We start from the raw sequence: 19,660 nt of genomic DNA on the forward strand, positions 1-19,660 counted from the left end.
TCATACACTTTTCTCCGTAGATTTCACATAATTGGCGATGAATGTCCACCGCTGCAATGTTTTTTGCACACAAAAAACGAATCACAGAGTGTAATTCGCACCTAGCGGGAGAAGCGAGTGGGAGCTCCATTTCTAGCGATTGTCATGCTAAAATGGAGAGTCGCAGATAGCTCGACGTGGCGGGGTCTGAAAGAGGAAGGACCAAGCTACACGTCAGTGCCGCCAGATTTCACGTAACACCGTTCCTCGCAACTACAGCTCTTTGGGAACCTTATTTTACGGACAACCCTCGTATTAACGAAAAACACTGATCAATTAGAGTGCGAGAATAGCCCGCGCCCGAACGCGAGAACGACAACTTCGAGCTTCACAGCTGAGCGTGATCGTGAACAAGTACGTTGCCACCGTAGACGTGTAATTGTTAACAGAAAGCCGCTACGTCAAAATAAAATCACATAATGAATAAAATAATCAAGAATAGGAACGTGTTATTCATTATTTACAGGTAGGGGATGAACCAATCAAGTTTTGTTAACATAAAATGGAATTTGTTCCATACTTATAATCGTTATTGAGTCATTCCACGCCAAATCGATCACTTTTGGAAGTCACCATCTCCGATTTTGTTCTAATCGAAATATGTTGTAGTCCATGTGAAATTAGGGGAAGAGGTTCCATCATCATTTTGCCGGTTTCGAATTTGTTAATAAATGACAAGCCTTCAAAGTTTGCAATTTTTGCCCATTTTGACGAAAATAGGGTTCACTTACGAATTTTTTTGTCAGGAACTACTCACCCAATTTAGCTACATTTCTTTAAACAAACTCTTTTTTTGCGTTTTTCTCAATGAGGTGCATAAAGCGTTAAAATTAAAAATAAATATGATCATATTCTTTGAAGCTTCCCCTTTAAAATGAGCCCTTCAGAACGATGGAGCCTCAAACATTAACGTCTCTACAAGCTGGAAAAGGACGCGGGGTACCCTCGTTACAGATAGGCAAATCATGTATTCCGCTATTGTGATCGGTTTTTTTGTACCCCCGGTCTCGAAACAATACGACAAGACTTCGTATACAACTAAATGACCCTGTTCATAGATATGAACAAGAATGATTGTTAATAAAATCAACTACGATTTACAATTAATTTTCAAATAACAGTGAAATTGTTAAGAAGTTTTGTGCACTGATACTAAATCAAGAACAGTGTCGACTTTGTTTAGTGTTTATTACAATCTGAACTAGAATTGACACTAAGCTGATAATAGAAATTAGCAAAGATACCTAGATAGACTTGCAGCCTATTCTTATTCATATCGAAGTTGTTTGTACCACTGATATTACACAATTTGTAGTCGTTTACAGTATTGACAATTTTATTCTTTATCGTAACTAAATTGGGGCGCATATATTCGACTAAAAATAATTTCAATTGTAAGGTGGACTTACACCTCTTTCAAAATAGACATCGTTCTAATACCGTTAATCATCCAAATGTCAGAGAATTTTAATTATTTTCACCGTAGATAACTTACAGATACAAATATTATCGATTTTATTAACTAATGAGGCGCTGCGCCGATTACATATATCGCAAATTGATCCTCTCATCACGACGTCTGGTTTTTTTTTACTCTTTGAAGAAACGCACGTTACCGGTACGCGTTCAAAAAACAAACGCCGCGGGGCATCTCGAAAATTCAAGACGTCGAATGTTTCAACTATTCCGAAATATATCCCCTGTAACATTACATTAAATTTTGTCTATTGTTATTATTTTCATTTTTTCAAAAGTGGATTTGCTCCACTTTCAAGGTCAACGGTTCATACGTAAAATACAGGCCTCAACATAAATGATTCATTCGTTTTAAAAGGCTATATCATCAAAAGTATTATACGTACACACATGAAAGATATATGAAAAGAATAACAAATTCACCAAGTTGAACAAATGTTCAACATGTATATGGGATGAGGACGCGGCAGGGAAAATAATACTTATTTTCCACCTTTGACTTCCCGTTTATTTCGCAAGCAAGTCAACGACCTTACTCTTCGACTTACAGTGATGAACTGACTAACTTTCGTACTGTCACGTCCTCAATGAAGAACACTTTTTTTTAAAAAGAAACGATTTGCCGTTGATAGATCGTCAACGACAAATACTACTTTTATTAATTCACAATTATACAAATAAATTTGGGTAAACACTCCTAAACACAAATATTTAACTACCACTGGTCAGTAAACAAAACGGTGAACAGTTCGTTTCGCGTATATTATTATTAGTCCCGCGCCGCTGCGCGTTCGCTCTATATATATTCCTAATATGCTGATTCTCCACGTTTGAGAAATCCGCATTATCAGCGTCTGTGACACCTTCCCCCTAATTTTTAAGATTTTGACAATCTGTTTTTAATTGCAAAATCGGTTCTATGTATTGCGCCGGTTTGTCTAATGATAGGAAGTTCAGAAGGTAATGGTGGTGATATGGGAATTGGTTCATCTGGCGTAAATCTTACGGAATATGCATTGTTCGTTGGGGTACTATGGAAACAATTTATGAATACTTGAGTGCAAGGGTTCGTTAGTGTTTTGAAAAGGGAGGTTACTAATCTGTGGATTTTGAATTTATAGGCAATGTAAATTGTCAGTATACCGATAGCTACGTATCCTGCGTATCGTAATCCGTCCATAGTTTGTTCGTATATAGTCCTCGTCCTTCTGTGTTCTGATAGGAGTTGTATCTGGTCATCTATTTCGTCTAATGTATTTCCTAGCGTTTTTAATTTGTGTGCGTTCAAATGGCGAGAATCGTCGAGTCGGATCAGAGGAAGGTCTGTTATTTTTAATGTTGTATCTTTCAGTCTGTCTTCTAGTTCTGTATTGTTTAGGATACTTCGTAATGTAATGTCCAAGGAGGTGTTTATTGTAGCTTTGTTTTCAGGTTGTAAAATTATGTCTTCGGTAATGCCTTGACAGTCGGGTCGTATGGTTAATAGTATTGTTCCTGAAATTTCTACATTCCTGGGTTTTTTATCAGGGCAAATGATGTGTAATGTATCCGTCGTGGGAATTGTTGCTAACCATTGTGTGTTAGATTTCAACTGAATCCAAAGTGTCTTTTGAAATTTCGCATATCGTATGGTGCATGTATTGCTGTCCGATTTGAATACACTATGTCCTGTAGTGTAATAAGTTTGTTAAACAAGCGTCTTTGTGAGTTACAGAATAGTCTGGCGTCTGTCGTTTGCATATATGAAATTTGTTACTACGTTTACATCTGTTCAATGATTCGTTGTCAGTAGTGGAGAAGGTTGTTTGGATCGTGTTTAATATGATATACTCGTCTGGGGGATCATAAAAGTAGAAAGTTTCTGGAGCTTTTTTATGGGGAATAGGAATTACTCTATATGCGTTGTACATTTGGGTTTCAAGTAATGGGATATGTAGGATGTAGACAAGCCTGTTTTTCATGTATGCCATCGTTATTTCGCTAATGTCAATAAGAGTAGTAAAACTAGTTATTTCTAATGGAATGGGGAGGGTGTCTTCAGGTAGATTAGTTTTTCTAAGCGCGTTGAATAAAACGTCTGGAGACAGAAGTTGAGGATGTATTATGCCATGCTTACTATCTGCAATGGCGTTCATTAAATTATTTACATCTTCGCTATAGTCATTGACAATGTTAGTTAACTCTAATGCTAATTCCTCAAGTTCGATCTCGTATTCATTTCTCGCGGATACATTGTAAAGTTTTTCGTTATTGACGTCTATCGCAGTTAGTTTAGATTTAAAGGCTCTAACATTTTCTAAGTTATCTAATATTTGCGTTTTCATTATGTGCGTCTGATTTTTTACTAATCGAGCTATCGTACCTATATCATCATGCAATTTGTCAATTTCTGTGTTGTAATATTCTGCATCTGCAGACGAAAGCGTGCCGAATAGAATTTTACTTACTTCCCCTATTGGATTATATATTCCACGTTTTCTTCGAAAGTTAGCGCGACCTATTAAGCGATCTATTTGTTCTTGTTGTTTCCTAATCCGATTTATTTTAACACCTAAATATGTTATAATTTTCTCTGCCCTACATACTGTGTTATGTTTTATACATAATTGCTTATGTCTTATTACATGTGAGGTTAATACTTCTTTCTTATTATCTAATTCGCTTATCTCTATAAACGCGATGATCCTCCAGGTTTCGTGGTACATCCGGATTTTGGAGAGGTGTTCCAGATATATTGGTGCATCATCAGTAATATGGGACACCGCGTGTGAATTATCCTCTGGAGGTGCTTGGCCCTGGATCCCAAGCAGGAACAGGAACAGGCTCAACACTTGCCGCATCAGGTGGAGAATTCGCTAACTTTAACCTATCAACATGTACAATTTCAGATCGGTTATTTTTGCCTAATATTTTAACGTTATGTGATGATAAAATTTCTATAATCGGATATGGTCCTAAATATAAGGGGTCCGTCTTGGTCCTTCGACCATGGTTTTGTAGATACACCATGTCTCCCACTTGGTACTTAGGGCTGCGTTTTATAATTTTATTGTCATAAATTCCCTTGTGTTTTTCCTTTGCTCGCGTTATGTTCTCTTTCGCTCTGCTTAACTGAGATTCTAGGTGCATTTTCAATTCTTTAAGATATTCTTCGCCCGTTGTTCCTAATCTCGGTGACCTAAAGCTGTTAGGTAGGTTAGCCTTTCTCCCAAATGTCAGTTCGTAAGGGGAAAATCCTGTTGCTTCGTGAGTTGCTGTATTATATGAAAGCGACGCTAATTTGATAAATTCGTCCCAGTCGGTCCAGTTTTGATTTACGTAGTATCTAAGATATTCTTTTATCGTGTGGTGTGCCCTCTCAAGACTACCATTCGATTGTGGCCTGTAGGTAGTTGTTCGAATGGGTTTTATTTTGAGCATTCTCTCTAATTCCGTCATTAGCCTGCCTCCAATGCTGTGCTGGTTATCTGAAAGAATTTCTTCTGGAAATCCATAAATTGATAAGTATTCTTTCACGAGGCCCTCTGTTATTGATTTAGCCGTTATGTCCTGTAGTGCAATTAGTGATATGAATTTAGTCAATTGATCTTGAATTGTTAAAATGTAGCGATTACCTATGTTAGTTTTCGGTAGTGGTCCTAATATGTCGATAGCAATCTTTTGATGGGCTTCTACTGGTGTATCCGTTATTAACAGTTCTTGTTTTGCTTTAATCCGCTCATCTTTATTCTTCTTACAAGATTGACAGTGAGATATTTCTTCCTGAATCTCAGACTTTTTCACTGAGGGTGCTACTTCCCTGGTTTTGTTTAACATCTTAAAAATACCTGCATGACCTGTTGGTGATTCATGTATTTGTTTTATTAACAGTTTTTTGTCTATTGGAATTGTTTCATTCGCGATGATGTGTACGCAAATACTTGTATCCTTGAAAATAAAATCTACGAGGTTGTACAGATTTTGTTGCTCCGCTTTTGATAACTCATTGTGAATTATTAGAATATTTTTCGTTCCCTTTAGGTGTTCTGCAATCTTTATCTTTTGGAAATTACTAAATAAATCATCTAATTTGTTTCCTTTCGATAGAGTGTTGGGAATTAGCCACTTCCCTTGGTCGTGCTTCAATGTTTCTATTTCCGTCAGGATTACTGTAACGTGTGGTGTTAGTGGGTATTTGTTCAAGTGAGCTAAGGCTGCCAATGGTTTTTTACTTGACTGCGTAAATTCTTCGTAACTCGGTTCTCGATTAAGTAGGACTTTGGCTACGTATTCTTCTGGGTCGGCTACTTCTTCTGGTGTGATCGTCTCGTTAATTTGCCCCTCATTTAGAATTTCCATTGCGTCTGGAGAAGGCGACCTGTCAATGGGATATATTCGCGATAGCGCGTCAGCGTTATTGTTGGTACAACCCTTTTTGTACTCTATTTCGTACTCGTACTTTTCAAGTTGGAGCCTCCATCGCATCAGTCTTGAATTTGGATTTTTAATGTTCATTAGCCAGATTAGAGGCTTGTGGTCGGTGACTATTTTGAATTTACGGCCATATAAGTATGGTCGGAAATGTTTACATGCCTATACTATTGCTAGAAGTTCCTTTTCGGTAGTGGAATAATTTATTTCGGCGTTATTCAGCGTTCTAGAAGTGTATGCTATTGGTTTGTCAGATCCTACGGTTCCCTGGCTAAGGACTGCACCTAGGGCTTTCCCTGAGGCATCAGTTGTTAATATAAATGGTTTTTCGAAGTCTGGAAATTGCAACAATGGTTCTGTAACCAATGCTGATTTTAACGTTTCGAAAGCCGTTTCTTGTGGTTTTTCCCATTTCCATTCGATAGATTTTTTTAAAAGTGTTGTTAGTGGTTTTGCTGTTTTACTAAAATTTTTAATAAATTTTCGGTAGTAGCCGCAAAGACCTAAGAATTGTTTGATATGTTTGGGATTGCGAGGTTTTGGGAATTCTGTGATAGCCTTGATCTTTTCTGGGTTTGGTTTGACACCGTTCTCTGATATGACGTGCCCGAGGTAGGCCAGTTCTGGTCTCAGGTACTCGCACTTATCGGGCTGAAGCTTGAGACCTGTTTCTCTTAATCTTTGAAATAGAGTCTGTAGCTTATCGTTGTGTTCTTCTAATGTTTTTCCGTATACGATTATGTCGTCTATGAATACTAGGCATACACGATTGATAAGACCGTTTAACACGTTGTTCATCATACGCTGGAATGTCGCGGGAGCGTTTTTTAACCCGAAAGGCATTCGACGATATTCGAAGTGTCCACTCGGTGTACTGAACGCGGTTTTCCGTGAATGTTCCGGATTCATTGGTACTTGATGAAATCCGGATGTAAGGTCGAATGCTGAGAAATATCTCGCGTTTCCTAACTGATCTAAAATTTTGTCCGTGTTTGGCAAGGGATACGCGTCCTGTTGTGTCTTTTCATTTAGTTTCCGATAGTCCACCACTATTCTCCATTTTGTCTTACCACTTACGTCCTTTTTTTTGGGTACTACCCAAAGGGGAAAATTATAAGGCGAATCGCTGGGTTGAATAATACCTTTTTCTAATAATTCTAGCATTTGTTTTTCAATTTCCTCTTTGTGAACTGGCGGATACCGGTATTGCTTTACATTAATGGGAATTTCGTTGGTAGTGTAAATACTGTGCTGAGCCAGCTCGGTTGGTGGAAGGTAGTCTCCCAGGAGTGTAAAAATATCGTCGAATTCGCTTATAATGTCCCAAAGCTCTCTTCTTTCGCGTTTGTCTGCGATATGGGATAGGCGCGTGTTCTCTGATAGAGTTTCGAGACGTCCTTGTCGGTTTCCTACTTCACGAGTTGCAAAAATTGTTTCCGTTTGGTATCTTTCGCAAATGTATACCTTATCCGGTATTCGGATTACCCTATCTTGGTGATTACTAATGGCTACGCGTGCTGTATTATTCTTTATGTTAACTAATGTGTTTAATTCGTCGATTATTGCATCTCCTTCTTGAATGTCTGTACGCACCGTGATTGTTTGAATGGAACTGGGTTTTATGCAGGCTAGTGTTGCTGGTCGTAAAATATATTCGTCCCCTGCCAGTGTTAATTTTTCCTTATCATTGGCTAATTCCCATTGAATCCCGTGTGATTTTAAAAAGTCTAACCCCAAAATTCCGTCATCAGCTATAGGAAAATCATTGGGTACTATATAGACTATATGTTGTTTACCTTTATAGTGAGTTAGTGCGTGAAATAATGTACTTAATATTTCGTGCGCAGCTCCTTGTATTTTAATGGAGCTATTTTTTGCTATCAGTGTTTTTTAAGGAGAGAAGAATTTTCTTTTTAAAAGACTCACCGAAGCTCCGGAATCGATTAAGAATGAGGCCGGTTGGGTCATTTCGTCGAATTTTAGTCTAATTGTTCTTTTTCCGTTTCCAACAGCGTATATTCTAGCGGGGTGTCCGGGTCCGTCTGGATGTCGTGGACACGATCCGGTGGTTTTGGGTATTGGGCGTTGCGAAAATTTTGTGTTTGCCTAGATCTTTCTTCGTGATATTTTTTGGTTCTACATTCTTGTTCTAGGTGTCCTAGCCTCTTACAGTAATTACAGGTCGGTACATCGCGTCTGTCGGTGGGCCTATCTTTACGGTCCCTGCTGTTAATAGCGTTTCGTGATATGTTTCTCCTATCGCTTTGTGGTTCTAGTTGGCGCATCATCATTTCGCGGGTCATTTGTTGCGATTCGGAGGTTTGCGCGATAGCGATTGCTTGCCGAATGTTTTTAGGGACTTGTGCTCTTTCTTCGGTCGCGTATTCTGTTCGTAACCCCAATATGAATTGCCGGAGACCCTGTTTTCTCTCATACTCGGCGTATGCCCTTTTGTTTTCTACCGATTCTTCCGAATTTACTGTACAGCTTAATACTTTGTTTTGGATTTCCAGAAATCGGTTAGCGTATTGTGTTACCGTTTCGTTTCGTCTTTGAAAACATCGCGATCTACTATTCTGCCAAACTTCGACGGGTTGCGTACTAGCGTACATTAACCGAAGTGCCTCGAAGAATTCATTATACGTATCAGTGGTGTACGCTTCCATTTCGCGCGCTACCGTTCCTACTATTCTTTTCGCTATTATTAGACGGAGGAAGTAGTTTTGTTTCTCACGAGGTACTGGTCTCTTTACTTCGTCGATTTCGGCTATAAATGATTCTACACTTTGTGATTTTCCATCGAAGTCTCGTATTACTTCGATAGCCTCCTTAGGTGTCAGAACATCCTCATCGTCAGTTGTGACCGATGGGTGTCTACTAGTTCTGGTCTCTCTAACTACTTCTTCTACCGCATTGTGTATATCGCTCAAGTCAAGGTTATTGGTTGCCATTTCGGATTCAATTGAATTTGATGAATCTGAGCTAGCGTCCGAAGAGTATGTCGGTACGCTTCTGTAAGTAGTAAATTGGAACGTACTTACAGTTGCTTTTTCTACCTGTTGTCTCTCCGTTGTTTACGGGGTAGTCAGTATCCGTTGTTTCAGGTCAGCCACTTGTATTTCCTCTCGTGGCGATGCTGGAGTGATCCCATCGCTGCCACCAATTTTATTTATGTCACGTCCTCAATGAAGAACACTTTTTTTTAAAAAGAAACGATTTGCCGTTGATAGATCGTCAACGACAAATACTACTTTTATTTATTCACAATTATACAAATAAATTTGGGTAAACACTCCTAAACACAAATACTTAACTACCACTGGTCAGTAAACAAAACGGTGAACAGTTCGTTTCGCGTATAATATTATTAGTCCCGCGCTGCTGCGCGTTCGCTCTATATATATTCCTAACATACTGATTCTCCACGTTTGAGAAATCCGCATTATCAGCGTCTGTGACAGTACTTAAAACACGCACCCCCACACACCCTGATGCATTCTCACTTGGAATCATTCTTTCCTCTTCCAAACCGAATCGCTCTCACTCTAAACTAATCATTCAACGATACACGCGTATTTCTCAGGCATTCCTCGAACTCGGACATCCAACGCGACACTCGAACTAATGATCCAAACATCCTCTCGCAAACGCTACGCAGCATCCACTCGAACTCAGGTAAACAATTCGTTAACGCATCTCATTCACACCTAAAATCTTTAAGCCTAGACTAAATATAATAAATTAGGCAGGGACGTGGCGGCCGCTAAATCGACGCCACATGTATTTAGGGATTATAATGAAACTGGATATTTCTTTTGTTTTCACAACATTATGCTACTCTTGTACAAATATGAGATTATAATGCAGCGTATTATGTTAATAAAATATAATACAATATAATATAATATCGCAGAATATAATGCAACAGAATATAATATCATGAAATATGCTGTAAGTATTAATCTACATAGTTTTTGCAATAGTAATATTTGTAAGAAAAGTGAATAAAACATAAGTGTTCCTTAAACAAGTTCAGCCACAAATAATAATATTTATTGCAAACTTTTTCAATCTATAATTGTGAATGTACTATCTATATTTTAAATATATAAATTATATATTTTGTAAAATGGTTTGCACAGTCAAATTTGCCACTATAATATAACAAATTTTTATATACTGTGACGGATCGGTGGGGGAAAAGCCCGAAGGGGGTTCCCTAGAGTGGGGGCGGTTAGGGAAAACGGCCCTCCACGCACAAGGAGTAAAAAATATTTTGGACCTAAATAAGGAATATTTGTTTTTCAAATATCCCCATAAAAAGAAATTCAAAGCATTCAAATCAGGGGTTCAAGGAGGAAATGTAAACTTAATTTCTTTCTCATATAACGTACAATGAGATGGGGATCCATGACACCTGCAACACAATGATAGTCATTCTATCAAAGGCATATCGTACTAAGAAAGTATATTTAGAAGAAATTAAAATTAGTAACATCTCTAAGCCAATTTAGGAATATTATTGGGTTAAGAAGGTAATCTTTCATAATTCATAATTAATATAAACATCAACACAAAATTCGGTCAACCAACAGCAAACATAGAAAACCCTAATTTCTCAGTCGAACAGTTATTTATAGAAGAGAAATCTCACATGACCTTCAGAGGCTGTAGTCAACCCAGGAATTGGCGCGTGAGGAGGTCGACCCAAAAAGTAAAAAAAAATCACTTGGTCGCCCCACCTCTAAACCTTGAACGTTTCCCGCGTGACATATCGGCAAATAAGAAAAATATTAATAATTGCAATTACACCATGCAGTTCGTACTATCTCACATCCTCTTCCGGCTATCATTATTCTTTGCCTAATCGGTATGCGTGACCGCTCGCACCAATTTTTCCCAGCATCTAAAAGACATGCGAATCTAAGCGTCCTTTTTCTATTTTCACTATTGTTTATTTTATTTTATACAGAGTTTTTTGTTGAAAAATCAAATTCTGTTGGGTACCACATTAATGTTCATAGTAACGAACTTGTAAATAAATTAGTGAAAAATGTAACAAAAGGAGCACCCACCATCTCTCCTGGAATATCCTTCATTGATCTCAAAGAAATATTCAAAGCCTCAGCAATCAAAAGGAATCTAAGACTCACCAAATAAAGATTAATTAAAATTGACTATTTCCTACATTTTCAGAACAAAAATTATAAATCATGGTATGCTGACAAAAATTTGGAACGAGAAATTTTAACAACAATGAACAGAGGTAATTACAATCTCGTCTTTTGCCCACTCGAATTGGCAGTACAACCAGCCGCAAGTGTTAATGTGAATACGAAAGACAGGACTATAGGGAAAAAGAAAAAAGGTGTATTAAAAATAATGACTCGGTAAGTTTTGTTTCTCAACAAAATTTTTATTCTATATACCGTGTGTGAATGCATTTTAAAGTGCGATGCTATATTTGTCACTATTATTATAAAATCTCTTTTCCACTGATTGACTAACTCGCGTGTACAAATACACAAGCCAAACGGTGCGAGATACGACATTTTTCCATAAAAGTATAGATAGAGAGAGAAAATGAAGAAAATGGGGAAACCTAGAAAACCTAGAAAAAATTCGGAAAGGTACAGACACGGCGCAAAAGAGTCATAAAAATAATGCGACAATGCGTGCTAGTTGATAATCACAGAACCTTTATCAGAAAATTACATAGAATGAAATACTCTCTGCCACTGTCAAATACTTTAGAATTAGCGTCATACTTTAGAAACCCATAGAACAAATACATATGTAACGACATTCACTCGTTCGTGGAAAGCTGTAAACTATCTGTATAAGTCATTGTACATCTTTCCTTATATAATATTGAAACTGAAAATTCTTTATATAATACAAAATAACCTTGTTAGTAATAACCTTGTAATTCCTTATATAATACAAAATAACCTTGTTATTAATAACCTTGGAATTCCTTACATAATACAAAATAACCTTGGAAAAGATTGAAAATGCTTGAAAAAAACCTCATAACGCTCATTCAAACATTGAATTAACGAAAAAACGCTGTTGGTGATTTAATTGTGAAGAAAAATATAAAGACTTAAAATATTTTGTTACGTATATGCGGTTTTGTCTATATATAAAACACAAAATATGAAATTCAGATTCGGAGAACATTTTAGAAGTTGTCATTGTAAAATTCTATTGTTGCTTGGTGGGTGAGTGGAGTGAATGCACGATCTCGTTGGACATGGTATGAATAGGGTAACTACTCGTAAAGTGTTCTCCAGACAAGAGTAGTACCGATTTATACGCCATCAAATGTTCTTTTTACGTTGGTTCCGTGATCTGCAATTCTGAAAATGCAATTAAAAATAGACGGATCTCGGAATAGATTTACAATAGGGAAAATTCACATAAAGGCAGTTAATTTGGTAGCCATTTTTGGTTATTTATAATTTTACAATTTATTTTATATAATTTTTTGTACATCAACTGCATACAGTATATGCTATTTAAAGTTATAGTGTAAAATTGTTTGAGGTTAGTTTGGATCGTTATAATTCTTTTTACTAGTTTATCAAATGGAAACTTGTAAGTATTCTAAATGCATATAAATATTTTCAGGTATAAATTCATAGAAAAATAATAATTAAATAAAGCGACATTTTTTATCTGTATTAACACGTTGATTGTCAAGCTGAAACAGTTGGAAATTTTATTACATAGTCATATCTTTTTGACCAATCGCACCAAATATTTTTACAATATTTTATTATATTTTGTTTTTCATAATTCCAAATAGTTAATATTCCCAACTAGGTTAATCAACAAATTATTAATAACACGGGCGATGAACTCGTATAAAAATTTAAGTATCACACATATATGGTTAAAGCGATAAACAGGAATATAGATTTTTTCAAATATTGGCAAGCTCATACATTTCCAATATTTTATGGTACCACCATTACATTTCATTGTTTGAAATATTTGATTAGGTATTGAATTAACAAAAGTCTTTAATTATTGTTCAATATTTTGCTCCAATCTGTTTGTTTCGAATTTTTAAATTCGTTAATAGCGCTGATTATTAATACTCCTACGTCGCGTATGTTACATTTCTTTTGAACCTTATAAATAATTTAGATAAATAGATTGGTTGAATATTTATGTACTACTTATAATAATTGAAAATTGTATTTGTCACATACTCCGCACTCTTGCAATACTTTTAATCGAGAATTATTGATCTATTGTGTAAATTAAAGAGTTAGTAGGTAAAAGAAACTAAGGAGTGCAAAGGGTTAATATACGAATACTGGAAAAATATTAATATTCGGTTTCCTTGGGAATGAACCCTCATAAGAAAAAATTTTATTGTACATTTTTAACCGATTATTTCATGTAAATTCATCATTTCGGAAATACCCTGTATACACAGATATTCTCCAAATATTTTTCGTTGATTCTGAGATTTAAAGTTAGTCAATTTTTACTATAGTTCCTCGATAAATACCTAAAAACGAATATATTAAGTGATTTGAAGCTACAAAATTCTGGGTATTCAACGTCCAATAGAGAAATTCCAGGTCTCGTTCAGTGACGTCATACAGTCTTTGACGTAAATGCTTCATTGGTGGTGATTGAAGAGAAGCTGACAACACTTTGGCCACTCGAGACGAGTTCGATTTTTTAAACGTTCCTTCCCGCGCTCTTCTTCGAGTGAGTCAAATATAGATCTTTAAATTCGATAGTACGATGGTCTTGTCCTGATAATCTCTTTTTGTTATCGAGGGATTTTAATATGACACTAAAAAATTAAAAAAATAAAAAGAACCCTCAATAAATCGATAAACATGTTATCTTAAGATTCTACCAATTTTAGTGGACCTTGTTTAACAAAATGATATAAATATTTGAACTTTTTATTTGTATCCAGTTTTGTTGTATATTTATTCTTCTTAAAATTAAACGGAGAAGCTTCGAGTTTTATTACTTTCAGATTTAGAAGGTCTCTCAGTTAATTACCATCTAACATTGATGTAATTTTGATGTAATCGTTCAAGTTGATTTCTTTGAAACCGATAAATATTTAAACAACGATTAGCTCGAAAAAAATTGAAATATATAATTTGTGTGTTTCATGATGCTAAGTTCAAGTATATCATTTTCTTAAAAGTCATTTGTTTAAAGAATATATTAAAAATTACTACAAGTATGTCTTTAAAAAAATAAATCACAATTTTTAATTTTGCTCTTGCAAAAACTATTATTAAATTTAAAACGTATTTTAATTCCCCATGATATATTATATTTCTAAGCTTTATGTGCTTGATTTAAAGATTTCTGTTACCTTTTTGCACATAGCTATTAATTAATTATAAGAAAATAATGAATGGCATAATTGGTGACAAATAAGATAACTGAAATTTTTATACTAACAGGTTAGTCGTCACTAGCAAAGAAAAGTAATTGGAAACTGCATTAAACTTTAAAGATCTCCCGATTCTTCAAAAAGCGTCAACAACCGTACTTCTTTTTCGCTAATAAGGAAACTTTATCTGAAGTTAAAATTGCTCGTTTGAAATAAAGAACAGGCAACACCTACAGACCGTTGCTGAACAAGTAAAAAAAATGAATTGTACTAAAAGTGGCGTGATAGGGATACTTTACGCTTCTGAAAATACCGCAGACATCATCCTCCTGTCGAAACTTGTGGTAACGAACCATCGAGAGCAGCTTCTTTTTACTTCTACAATCAGGTCATTGGGCCTGCAACACCACTGGGAATAGTAGAATGCCGCGAACCACTCGAACCGCTCCTTCAGCAATCCATTTCTCGCCTCTTTCCTTTCTAACAGCAGCCAGCTTCAATATCGACGTCAGTATGTACTACGGAAAATGTCGTCACAAGGCGCATCGAAATATGTATACATAATCGGATGGAACGTGTGTAATTCCGTCCCTCTTACTGTTATCAAAATCGACATATTTCTTCTGTATTCAAATTTGAGTAAAATACTAGTCTATCTTTATAGTAATACTGTTCAATTAGCAAAAAAATTTGTCATTTTCACATGCTTTTCTTTAACTTGACATATTTCATGCGTGTAGTGGAATCTTGCAACCTAATTTCAACACACTTCTAGACAGTGTATGATAATGAAATGTTTGCAGAGTTGTGTAAGTCGGAGGACAATACAGTGTTCCATTGTTAAGAAACGATTTTTTTGTCACCTTCTATTTTAAAAGCAAAATTAACGTTATGACGGTGAAAAAAAATTAAAAAATCTACATACATGTATATTACGGCGGTTCGAAATTTACTAACAAGGGACATCATCCAATTCATACACGCCGATTTTTATGAAATTCTTATATGTAATAGAACTTGAAAAAATATTTTCGAGAGAAAGTATTAACAACACGACGCGACGCATTCGTATACCGCCCAGTATGCTATGTCGATATCAGGAAAATTATTACCCCATGCATTTCTGTGCATGCAGGAACCCACGGGAAAATTTGGTCCGACTGTGCAGAAAGAAGTGGAGAAATCGAAAGAAGGATATAAAAATGTAATTGTAACGTCATCAAAATCAGGCAAACTAACTAATGAATTATATAAGTCATTTTTAAAATCAGTGATCCAACCCTACGTGGAAGATAAAAAATTTCTTTTAATTATTGATTCTTGTGGAGGGCAGACAAATATGCAGATGTATGACGATTTGTTTACCACCGATGAAGGCGACTGTACCTACACCGTCAAAGTCGTTCTACCCAAGTGCATGCCGCTGATCCAGTCCTGCGACGTGTACTTTTATCGTCAAGTGAAAAATTTCCTAAAAAAAATTCAGAACTGTTGTCACCTGTTAGTAATGGAGTTTGAGCGAGAAATATCAACCAGGGAAGATGATATTAAATTACATTCGCTCATTCACAACCAGTTATATGCATCAATTTTCGTGCTCATGTTAAAATACGCCTGATTTGCATCAGGCTTGTCGACGGAAAGAGGGGTATTTGAAAACGTCAACGAAGTCTGCTTTACGCAAGAAATACAAAGCAGCAGATGCCTATGCAACAATACTGCACTAATTCGATGCGCGAGATGCTTTCCGAAATTATGTTTGATTTGCTTTTATGACAAGTTTCACCATTGTGCGGACAATGAGGGGTAAGAAAGTAGTCATATTTTTATACTAATTCTGTTAACCTGATAAATGTTTTATTTATTGTTTCCTTTCACAATATATTGTTTCCAGGCACGATTAACTGGCAGTTGAAGGGCTTTTCTCCTGTTCTTCTTGTGAAACGCTTTTATTGTTTTATAATAAATATTATTCTGTACTTATACGAATGATAATGACAAATAAAACTCTTATAAGGTTTCTAGTCATTAAAGACATTTCATTTCCAATTTATTTAAACTCCATTATGTATCTTTATGTAAAAATAGACATAAAATATAAAATATAAAAAAAGTGATTCACCCTCCACGGATACGAACGCTGCTCCTAACAACGAGGAACACCTATCCGTTGCTGCTACGTTAAACCATTACGTGTAATTGTTTACTATAGAACTGAATTTAACGAATGAATTGCAGCTTCAATTGCAAATATCTAAAAAGTTATTGAGTAGTGACCCCTATAACCATATATCTTTATCAACAGGGAAACTAAATCTACCATCCTACAAAATTTGAACTAAATCCGTGACCCCAAGACCTTGCACTCTCTGTTAGAGTTTCGCATAGATGAGGTTTACGACATGACAAGGGAAAGCGGTCACTTTTGAACCCCATAATTTAGTATCCGTACCATCTGCGTGCCAGCACTACGATGATACGTGACAATTTGTAGTTTTTAGCAGATTTATTTATTGCTGCACTAGTCCTTAGAGTTTTTGGCTTCAGTGACACAGGCCATGTCATAAACCTCGAAGATTAGAAGGTCAGAGGGCGATCTGGGCCTCCAAAGTAACGGTTCCCGCAGACCGTGAACTACGTCACGGAATTCGGGAAATACCCAGAATGGAAGGGAGATCAGAGGTGTTAACTAAGGTAGAACACTCGAAAATAGTTAGATATCCAACAGAGCAGACAGCATTCAGTATAGTTAGCAAAGAGTATAGTAGAGTCACAGTTCAGAGTGACACTTTAGTTAGAACTTGCTAGTGATCAGACTAGTCAGTAACCAGTACATAGAAAATTCAAGTTTCACACACTCTTTCACACACAAACATATAGTTCCATCCACATATTCAAATAAACTGTTTTCTGTTATTTAATCACGTGCATCATTATTAACGGCTCCAATCCGGTCAAATTGGGTGGTCCTTCACAACACAGTACATAGACGGCACGTAGTGCAATATCAGGGCTCGACCAAACCCTAACACTCTCCTTGTTAGCTTAATATTAACATTAATGAAGGAATGCGATTATATGTGAATGTGCAAATGAGAAAATGTAAGAGAGCATGCATGAACGTATGTGAGAGAGAGTACGAATGAGTGTAAGTAGGTGAGCGCGTGCGTGCGTGCAAAGGAATGCGAGAGAAACGGCGAGAATGCAGGAAGAACAAAAGAAACTAGATTTCTGACGAAGTCAAAATCAAAACGATTCGTGACGTGATTAGACCGGTTTTGATGCGTTCCTGATTTTATTCGTGAGTATTCCTGTAACTATTCCGTTATTATTACATTATATTTTATAGTTTATTATTGAAAACTAACTCTGCCACGTGAACCTTTATTCGACTTTCCCTCAGACATAATCCTACATTAATACGTTAATTTTATTTTACACGATTTATTTCTTACACAGTACAATGTACTCCCGCTATCCCATAATAGTAACAAGTGAATATTTAAACAAAATTATGGGCAAATACAGCATACAGTATACTTTGTGGCGTTTCTTCAGAATTCAATGAGGAATTTTAGCGCAGATCGTTGTCAAAAAGACAACGATATGCATTATACATTTACGTATATTACCAGATATATCTATAATGGTTCGTATTCTTTCTCAGGATTTATTAATTTTCAATACGCCATACCACAATCAACTGGTTATTGGCAGCAACGTTTACTGAGGTATTTTTAACTTTGCGCCGCCTCCGAAAAGGTTGAAATGTAATTGTATGATAATTGTATGATTGAATGAAATAGAAATTACTTCATTAGGAAATAGAAATTATTTTATACTTTTTAGTGCATTTCGAAGTCGGCGTATTTTTTTTCTTAAAATTATTTCATTCCACGCTTTTTAGTGGAATGAGGAGAATTGTACAGAATACTGTGAGACAGTTCTTCCGAGCTTTTTTTTTGTCTGCGTAAATGCCATGAACATAATTAAGTAAAAAAAAACATGGATATTCGTTTTTCAATTTCTTTTTCGCGAATATCTCGAAAACTAAAGTTTTCCGTCAATTATGCATAAGGAAAAGGTTGTCCAGAACCATGCCCCTGACAACATATTAAAAGGACATTAAAATCGTTCGAAGTTGATTTCAAAAGTTAATAACAATTTTTCGCTAATATCTCGAAAACTAAAGCTTTTCGCGAAATTTGTATATGAACAAAATTGTTCAGAATCATATCCGTGATAAGATATTAAAAGCGCACTAAAATCGAGAAAAGTTTATTTCAAAAGTTGCCGGTTGTCTTGCAATAACAATACTTTGCAATTAAAAAATGAAAAATTTTTGGATAATGATACCAATGGGGAGTCAGAACCTACCAGATGCAAAAGGTTTCGTTCCGATCGGACCACCCAGCTAGGCGTAATCGGTGAACGTACATAGAAAAAAAAAAGAAAAAAAAAATACTGCTCGAATTAAGTAACCTCCTCCTTTTTCGAAGTCGGTTAAAAAGCATTCAGAGTATAAATAGTTCTATATCTAAGAAAAAATATATATATTTTTATAGATTTAATTGAGCCCAATTCATTATTTAAAAAAGTTCATGGTTTATTTATTAAATCAGAACTTCCTTGTGCAGTAAGATTAATAAAGAAACATTATAAATTGAATCAATTCACTGCGTAATAAATTATTTCTTAATTCCATTTCTAATAGAGAAAATAATTAAAAACAAATTGATGTTTTTCTATGACATTCAATTCAACTCAGTCAAAATGATTAAAATCATAGAACTTGTTAGTATGTTCATTCGAAATACGCGGCAATCACCGCGTGGTTAATTATATCGATATTGCGTTGATCAATTGTTTTTTGCGTGTCGTTGCAGCCTTTTCGAATCTTTCTTTTCTTCCGGGCGATCACGCGGGTCGGATGGACACGACTGTACACTACGTGTAATTGTTACCTCTGCACATCACGAGTTTAATGTATCACCGGTAACATTTTATTATATAATCTATAGTCCTTAACAGAACTTAAAAGCGCAACCCGAATTCTTCGTTTAAAAGAGATTTAAATATTAGAAATCAGATTGTAAAATTCAGTTTTAGTTAAATTAGTTTTGAAGTGGATTTTGTTTAAATTCAAATTAAAGAAAGTGATAAAGTTTAATTTAGTCGTTAAAGTTTATTCATTTTAAATATTAATCAGTTTTTTATTTAAATATTTAGCGGAACATCAAACAAAGCGCCCTTATTGCTCTTTGATAACGAATTGCGCCAAAATTCTCCATTAAATCCTGAAGAAACGCAACAGAAAATTGGTGACAGTGGTGGGAAATGGATCATCACGAG

The 19,660-nt window shown here is 35.7% G+C and overlaps 2 long non-coding RNA genes across 2 annotated transcripts; both read left to right on the plus strand.

Moving 5' to 3' along the window:
• The first annotated feature begins 16,003 nt into the window (after positions 1-16,003).
• Positions 16,004-16,345, plus strand: LOC105663774 (uncharacterized). Its single transcript, XR_013040054.1, has 2 exons — positions 16,004-16,114; positions 16,203-16,345. It is a non-coding gene; the product is annotated as an uncharacterized LOC105663774 (long non-coding RNA).
• A 1,192-nt stretch (positions 16,346-17,537) lies between these two features.
• On the plus strand, positions 17,538-19,643 carry LOC143265468 (uncharacterized). Its single transcript, XR_013040055.1, has 3 exons — positions 17,538-17,609; positions 19,195-19,303; positions 19,538-19,643. It is a non-coding gene; the product is annotated as an uncharacterized LOC143265468 (long non-coding RNA).
• The last annotated feature ends 17 nt before the right edge of the window (positions 19,644-19,660 follow it).

Source organism: Megachile rotundata, chromosome 12, assembly GCF_050947335.1.
Source record: "Megachile rotundata isolate GNS110a chromosome 12, iyMegRotu1, whole genome shotgun sequence".
NCBI classification, from domain to species: domain Eukaryota; kingdom Metazoa; phylum Arthropoda; class Insecta; order Hymenoptera; family Megachilidae; genus Megachile; species Megachile rotundata.